Here is a 9,233-nt window from a genome sequence, read left to right as displayed (position 1 = left end):
TTTAAGGATGACCCTGATTTAACTAATCAGTGGAATGAGATCCTAGATGGTTGTTCTTTTTCCTTGATTAAATTACTTATTAATTATAGGAAAGAAAAGGTGTTGAAAGTTTCAAAGGAGATTGAGAGGATACAAGAACTCTTAAAACCACATGAAAATAGCAAAGAATTCAAAGAGTGTGATGAAACACTCAATAATAGGATTAATGAATTTGAACATACACTCATTAAATTTAAAAAGAAAAAATTAGATAGAGACAACAATGATTACAGATTTGATAGAGTAAGGACCTATAACAATAAAAAGGAAAGAAGTGATAAGTATCATTATTCTAATAGAACTAGATCAAGAAGTACCATGCAAAAATTAACCAGGCGCTAATATACCACAACCCAACTAAAATGGTTGTGTTAATACAATGTTTAATATCAATATTTAAACCAATACAATATATGTTCAAGCTGCAAGAAAAAATTGACTTGGGGTAAATCAAGTCAAACAGAGAGAAACCGGCACTTTAAAGTCCCTGGTAACTTGGAAACAACAGACACATAGATTCCTGCGCTAATTAACTCTACAGAATGATATGGCTCAGAGTTTGCTTGACTCAATAAAAACAAAACAAAAAGGATAATTAAATATACTTTATATGATTCTTTTTTATTTTTATCACACATACATACATGTATGTTTAAAAATTAATTTAAGAATAAATTGATTAGACCGGTCTAAATAAAACATAAATCAAAAAAGCAAAAATCAGAACATAGTAATAAGCTAATAATAAGCTAAAGGAGGTGGATCATAAGTAAACTCCTGTGCACAGAAAAATCAATAAAAATACTAAAAATAAGTCCTTTGTATAGGATCGTGCAAATAGTTTGACCAGCTATAAATTGCAACAATGTCTCGTTATGTTTTGTAGTGTTAGACACTCTTCATCAAATTGCCACTCAGCCAAAAAGTGCAACAGGTAAGTGTGACAAACGCTCCACAACGGAACTTTACATATGGTTCGCACCTGAAGCTGACATGCGGAACAGGAAAATAATGTGAGACGGTCTCAGGCTGCGGGAAGGCGCTTCGCTGGCGCCTGGTATGTTATTGTTAATTACCCCGACTTCCAGGCTCTGTGAGTCCGCGTCTTCGGGTGCCGTATGCAGACACCTGCGTCCCGTTAATAGGCACACCTTCACCGTTGATTCTCCTGATAATGCCTCTGGAGCCCGGCTTCCAGGCTCTGTGAGTCTCCGGGTGCCGTATGCAGACACCTGCGTTTTAGTGTTACTCACACGTTCACCATCAATTCTCCAGATAATGTCACTGGAAAAGATAAGCTGTAAAAGTGCAATATAGCTGGTGCACAAAGGTCCAAATAGGCTGCTCCTCTGACGCGTTTCGCTCCTCTTATGGGGGCTTCCTCATAGAAAATGAGGAAGCCCCCATAAGAGGAGCGAAACGCGTCAGAGGAGCAGCCTATTTGGACCTTTGTGCACCAGCTATATTGCACTTTTACAGCTTATCTTTTCCAGTGACATTATCTGGAGAATTGATGGTGAACGTGTGAGTAACACTAAAACGCAGGTGTCTGCATACGGCACCCGAAGACGCGGACTCACAGAGCCTGGAAGTCGGGGTAATTAACAATAACATACCAGGCGCCAGCGAAGCGCCTTCCCGCAGCCCGAGACCGTCTCACATTATTTTCCTGTTCCGCATGTCAGCTTCAGGTGCGAACCATATGTAAAGTTCCGTTGTGGAGCGTTTGTCACACTTACCTGTTGCACTTTTTGGCTGAGTGGCAATTTGATGAAGAGTGTCTAACACTACAAAACATAACGAGACATTGTTGCAATTTATAGCTGGTCAAACTATTTGCACGATCCTATACAAAGGACTTATTTTTAGTATTTTTATTGATTTTTCTGTGCACAGGAGTTTACTTATGATCCACCTCCTTTAGCTTATTATTAGCTTATTACTATGTTCTGATTTTTGCTTTTTTGATTTATGTTTTATTTAGACCGGTCTAATCAATTTATTCTTAAATTAATTTTTAAACATACATGTATGTATGTGTGATAAAAATAAAAAAGAATCATATAAAGTATATTTAATTATCCTTTTTGTTTTGTTTTTATTGAGTCAAGCAAACTCTGAGCCATATCATTCTGTAGAGTTAATTAGCGCAGGAATCTATGTGTCTGTTAGATCAAGAAGTACCCATAATGGGTACCCTAGCTATCGAAATGAGATAAGAGATAGGACACCTGCTAATAAGGACATGCCTAATGTTAGGAGAACAGACCGTTTTGGTCAAGATGAAGATCAAAAGAGGAATTCCCGTAATGAGAAAGTTAGAAATCAGGGAGAAGGAATTAATAATACATATGAAAAGAAGGGGAACATGGCCCATGACCAGACCGACTATAGTGGGGAGATTGTTTATCCCCCTAATAGAGAGAGGAACAGTTATGAAGATAGGGGAGCCAGACCCAAAGAGGATTTCCGAAATGAGAGGGATTCTATATATAAGAGCAAGGAAAAAGTATCACAGGTTTTTTTAGGTCAAAGAGAGAGACAGAGATGGGAGACTCAAAACAGATTCGAACAATTACAAAAAAACACCCCAAAAAGATCAAGGGAAGAACTAGAGGATGTAGGGGAGGACAGAGGATACAGTGCCAAAAACGTAAAGCTAGGATAAGAAATAGGGGTATCTATAATTTATCAACTAAGATTTTGAGTGAACACGAGAAAGCAGTTATTGCTAAGGGTTTGAAATTCGCGCCATCGGCAAAACCAGATATTTTTGAACTGTTTGTGGCACTTAATAAATATACTAGAGACCTCTGTCGGAAAAGATATTTCACTAATAAAGCTCTTAAGAATAAAGAAATTGAAGGTACACCAATAGTGTTGAATGGGGAAGATAGTATAGGGTTATCTATATTGAATTCTTTATTGGTAGAAAATAATGAGGATGAATCTTCTACAGTAAATCAACCAGTGAAATTATTTGATTTAATAGATAAGAAAGAAGAGAATAAGAAATGTAGAAAGAAGTCTGAGTTCTACCCAATGCAGCATAGGAGTGCTTATATTGAGACGTTTTATACGTCAACATTGAATGATCTGCGTAGCTTATGTGATAAAACAAATAAAAGATCACTTAGGAGAGACAATTTAAGTAGAAATGAGCGTTGAGCATTGATTTCTCTTAAGAATATTATCACCTCCCCAAAATACACAAGTCCTTGGTAGCACCTCCTGGGCGTCCCATTATTTCTGGTGTTGGGTCCCTCACCTCTAACCTGTCGGCCTTTGTTGACTCTTTTTTGCAGACTCTTGTCGTGGGCCTTCAGTCTCACATCAGAGATACCACCCACTTTTTGAATCTTGTGGGTGGGATTGAGTGGAAAAAGGAATACATATTTTTGACCTGTGATGTCGAATCCCTTTATACGAATATCCCACATTGTGGGGGGATTGAGGCATGTCGCCATTATTTAAATACTGATGTGGGACTGATGCCCGAACGACGTGAGTTTGTAATAAGGTCAATAGAGTATATTTTAGCACATAACTATTTTTTATTTAATTCACAGTTTTTTCTACAAATACACGGTACCGCCATGGGCACCAAGTTTGCCCCTAGCTTTGCTAACCTATATATGGGCCTCTTCGAAGAAGAATATATTTGGGGGTTCCATATAGGGCAAACTTGGTGCTATATGGTCGGTACATAGATGATCTTTTTATGATTTGGGATGATGTTTCTTCTATTTCTTCCTTTATTTCTTATATAAATTCTAACACTTTTGGGCTTAAGTTTACACATTCTTGTCACCCTACTCACATAAACTATCTTGATATTTCTCTCTCTGCCAGGGAAGACAGTATAATCACTGGTACCTTTAGGAAAGAGGTCGATTGTAACAGCTATGTGAATTATAACAGCTGCCACCACCAAAAATGGAAAGATAATATACCAGCTGGACAATATTTGAGGATGAAGAGGAATTGTACAGAGCCTAGTGAGTTCTTTAAACATGCTGATATACTCACTGAGGCCTTTAAAGACCAAGGGTATCCTGTGGCACTTTTAGAGAAATCACTTAGAAAGGTAATGGAGAAAGATAGAAGTTCTCTTCTATCGAGGCAAAAGAAGGATAGAGGAGAAAATACCTTTTCTAATGATGAGAATATGGTACTCCCCTTTATAACTAAATATAACTCATGTTCTAATGAAATCAAACAGATATTGAATAAAAATTTTGAAATTCTTAAATTAGATACTACATTAAAACCATCACTAGGGGAGGCTGTAAAAGTAGTTTTTCGAAAGGCAAGAAATATTAAGAATCATATTTCTCCTAGTTTCTTTCAGGGACAGAAAAATGATACATCAATATCGATGGCTAAGAACTGGTTAACTACTGTGAGGGGTTGTTATAAATGTGGGAGAAAGAACTGTTTGACATGTAATTTCATAATAAATAGAAGCATGAGCTTCAAGTCTAACAGTTTAGGTCATACATTTGATATAGAAACTGTTATTAATTGTCAACAGACATATGTTATATATTTAATAAGTTGTAAATGTGGAAAACAATATGTAGGTAGGACCACCAGGAGTTTGAACACGAGGTTCCTTGAGCATAGAAGGAACGTATTGAAGAGAAATCTTAAGCATAGCCTGTCAAGACATGTAGTTTATCACCATGCTGGTAAAGTCGAAGTACTTACTATCCAGGGGATTGAGATAATAGCACCGACCCCAAGAGGAGGGGATAGATTCAATCACCTTTGTACAAGAGAGGCTTTCTGGATTTTTTCGTTAGGTACTCTTACTCCTGGTGGTCTAAACGAGAATATTGAATTGAACAATATAGGAGGCTGTTAGCCTCATAGGTATTGTGGTGTTTCCAACCAAATTAATATAATATAATTAGAAGATTTTTGTTCTCCCATTTTCTCCCCCGCTTCCTTTCCTCCCCCCGCCTTCCCCTCTCCTCCTCCCCTCCCCCCCCCCCCCCTCCCCCCAATAATGGAAAATGGAAAATTTTCCCCCCCTCTTTATTCATCTACCCCTATTCTTCCTCCCTTTATGCAGTATAAATTACTGATTCTCATAATAAATTTAGGTCTAAGAAGAATGAACTAGTTTGATTTTGAACCCCCTGGTGCTATATGAAAAAGAAAAATCCCTAGTGCTGTTTAAAATTAAAATATTAAAATATAAAAAAACCTCATTTGCTATATGGAGGGATGAGATATTATATAGAAATGAAGTAACGGATTAAAATATAATAAAATAATTTACTGAGGAGTTGTCTCCCGTGTGGATTCGAGTCTGTTGTTCCTGTGTGCCCTCGGCGCAAGAAAGAAAACCACTGAGCTATTGAAGTTGGACATACAAAAGGTTCTGTTAAAGCATATTTGAATTACCGGATCACTTAACAAATAATCATATAATATGCTAAGGTATGGTTCCCGTGTGAGATTTGAACCCGTTGTCCCTGGTGTTGTGTGCAGTGGAAAAACTCTCTGAGCTATTGGGGCTGCACTAAATATGTGAAGGGATTAGTTAATTTATAGTAGAGAGTATCTGTATTTTAGTATTGTTTTAGTCTCCTGGTCAGCACTAAGAATGTTTACATATATATATAAAAATTTTTTAGATATATGTTTCTTTTAGAAACTGTTTTAGATACACCACCAAAAAAACTATTAAAGAACTGTTAAAGAAATATTAAATATTTTGTAGAAAAAGGATTATTAACTAATGATTACTGTTAAATGATGCAATTTATGAATGTTGGCTTTTGGTAGTGATAAGTGTATGTGTTGGGTGGATACACTAATGGGCTACACATGCCGAATAAAAACATCTATGCACAATTAAGGTAATTAGTAGAATGATTGGCTGATCCTGCTATAAAATGATCCAACACTACAGCTACAGTATTCCTCTGACGAAACCGCTTGCCCTATCTGCGGAGAAACGCGTAAGGAGGGCACTTCTCTGATCATGTTGCCTTAGCCACTACATTTCATCCTGTGACCTGTGGCAGACTGATGAGCCGTTTTTCCGGGGATACAGCAAAAGCGGGACCTGGCTAAAGAGGTCCGCACCCCGTGAAGTCGAGTACTGCGGCTGCCGTGAGTATCCAGCAATCTATACTACGGCTGGGAAGGAGTTCGTAGGAGGGGTCGTAGCATACCGCTGTGGTCACCATCTCACACAGCGCTCTCCCCCACTTTGGACATATAAGTTATGTGGTACCACAGAGACTGTGAAAATCTTTACTAAAGGGACCATTGAGTCCGAATACTGCACAGACGTTATAAGTTGGTCACAAACAGATTTATGGATGTTTACTAATGGATGGTTAATTTAAAGGCATGGGATTGTAATATTTGCACATTTTATGAAGTTATGTATTTTATCTTTATGCTCTATGTGGAGTAGATTTAAATAAATTGACTATAAATTTATTTGATTGTATATCTTTGTTTCAAGCGCTCCTTTATAAAACCTTTTTTTATATATTCTTGTTAATTAGTGGGTGGAACAGTACCACCGGTAGGAGCTGCAGGAACTTGGTATCAATTAAAATAGCTAAGACTAATAGATTTTTTTGGTGGTTATATAAGCGCTGTGTGTGTTTATATATTTTACAATTAAAGTGGGAGTTTCGAAGGAAACACAATCTCACATTCGCTGCTGTGGGTAATGAGCTGACCAGTTGGGTGTCATGGTTGAACCCACGAAATTGGTTCTCTGGTTTAGGAGAATGGGCCCAAGGTATTATTATGGATGTAGGGAAATTTCTTTTGTGTATTCTGGGTGTCATCATATTGGTCGGTCTGATATTTAGATGCGTTCGGGTTTTAGCGAAGCGTAGAAACAGTACCAGGGTGATGAGTCTAAGGAGCGAGGACACTGGATTAACAACAACTAATTTGATTTATGACCCAACGATAGAGACAACGCTGTGATAAAATATGATTCCACGGTCCGTTTCTTTCACCCGTTTCTCCTTTGTTTTTCTCCAAGGTACAAAAACTCGCTTGGAAGAAGGATTTGAAGACCACATTTATACAAAGATTTTTTTTTATGGACTATGTTGCCGGCCCCCAATATCCCTAGTGACTTTAATGAAAACGCTAGCTCAGAACTTTAGTGATTTAAAATTTTATGGACATTGAAACGGCTTTGCTCGCATTATAGCAAAAGCATCGGGAGACTACAGTCAACATGTACATCGAGACAAGACACAAGACAAGACCTCAATCAACAAATGTATATTAAACTCACATAGTTTATGACTGCATTTACCATAATTGCTTCTTATCTTCATCTCTACAACCTTCAGGTAATGACACACATAGTCGTTAGGGAATATAGGCACAGATATCAGCACTCACATATCCCCCCATTCATGTATCATCAACTAAAATGTGCTCCCCCATTTTGTTGCAACCAAAAGCCGAAAAGAGCTCGGTAAAGTTTGACAGCCCATCCACAGGCCCGTACTACGGGATAAGAAGGAATTCAAATGTATACTTCGCAATACCTCGAAGCTTGATTTAAAACACGTACGGCACGATGATGCATGACCCCTCAAACATGGACTCATACACACATGCTACTACTATCTCACTAGGTCATACCTTTTTCCCACCTTATCCTCTTCTCCCTTACCCAACCATAGAAATGTATTTACACATGACATATATATTTTTTTTTTTTTGAACTGTTTTAGGAAGTGGCAGTTATTGATGACTGCCAAAGGGTGGACTGTCAAAGTCAGAAAAATATCATGCTACACGTTGCCATATATTCACCTCATGCGCGTGCCTGCTGCACGTGCACATTCTCTCCCGTGCGTGCGGATACTCGCAGCCGCGTGATGGCGCCTCGGCCATGCGCTCGAGCGCGTGGTATGTGTATTTACGGTAGAGTTTGTGTGCATCTAGCGGGCGACTCAATCGCTAGATAATAAATCCATATAGCAGGTTTTATAGGTAATGTTCCCCTTAGTGATAACTGTAAGTTTGTTTAATGTGACTTGTTCACGGACTTGGGAATCCCTCTTTACGTGGTACAAAGGGTCTGATTAAGGTAGAACAGTTGTGTCTGGTACCTAACCGAAGAGTATTTTAATAGCAACAATCCGGTGTTGGTTAGGTAAAGATTAAACGCTCCTGCGTATAGTTATGGCCATTAGTAGTTTCTGGACATATCCTATATTTGCAGTTCATTATCCATGCGGCGGGAATCCGGAGATTCCCTCCCACCTGAGCTGTTTGAAATAGTCACAGCCCACCTGTTCAAACTAACCTATGACCTTTTGTTATGATGCGAGGAGACATTCCTGTGTCCAATGAACAATGAGATTATAGGTCCCTTTGTAGTATACTGTACTTAGTGTATATAAGATCAGCCAGCCTGGGCAGCTCCCCCACTCTCCACAAACGGTTTTCATATTGACTAACTCGGAGCTGGTACCAGGCTGCGCAGCGATCATTCCCAGTGTGTGTAAGTAATTCTCTGTAATCATCTCGCTCTTTGTTTGTATTGGCCACATTCTCTCTCTCTCTGTTTAGTATAAAGATTGTAACGTTATTGTATATTTCTGTCTAGATATTCTGTTAGAATTATATGTTAGCTTGTAGTGTATGACTTGTAAACTGTTTTACCTTTTTCGATATAACTAAAAGCTTGTTAGTAAAGGTGTTGGAACCTTAGCACGGTATCGTGTGTTCATTACATTGCAGAGGGTAATCAGAGCGTCTCGATCGCTCAAACAGCTTTAGTATTAACAAGGTTAAGCAGCGTTATATCGCTATAGTGTTTCAGTACAAGGTTTACAGTATAAGAGTATCCTTTCTGTGTGTTACATTCAAGGTTTACTGATTGTCATCTTGTGAGTGTCTGCGCCGCTCGTGATCTCCTCGTGGTCTCGAGCGTCCGCTACGCTGGTAGCGTAGCATTACGGTAGTAGCTCGCCTATAGCGTGCTCGACACCAAGCTGTGAGCGAGCGTGCCGCATGTGCGTCTCGATCACGGCCGAGCGTATGCTACGCTAAGCGCGTACCCTTACGGTACCCCATACGCCAATTGCGTACTGAGTCTCTTACCCATATAGTGAAGGTCATAAGATAATCAAAATCAGCATTATCACCACTTCGGACGCTTGGATGCTAGAAGCTGTCTTCCACGG

The sequence above is a fragment of the Pseudophryne corroboree genome, chromosome 7 (assembly GCF_028390025.1).
Source record: "Pseudophryne corroboree isolate aPseCor3 chromosome 7, aPseCor3.hap2, whole genome shotgun sequence".
Lineage (NCBI taxonomy): Eukaryota > Metazoa > Chordata > Amphibia > Anura > Myobatrachidae > Pseudophryne > Pseudophryne corroboree.
This window is presented reverse-complemented; position numbering follows the sequence as displayed.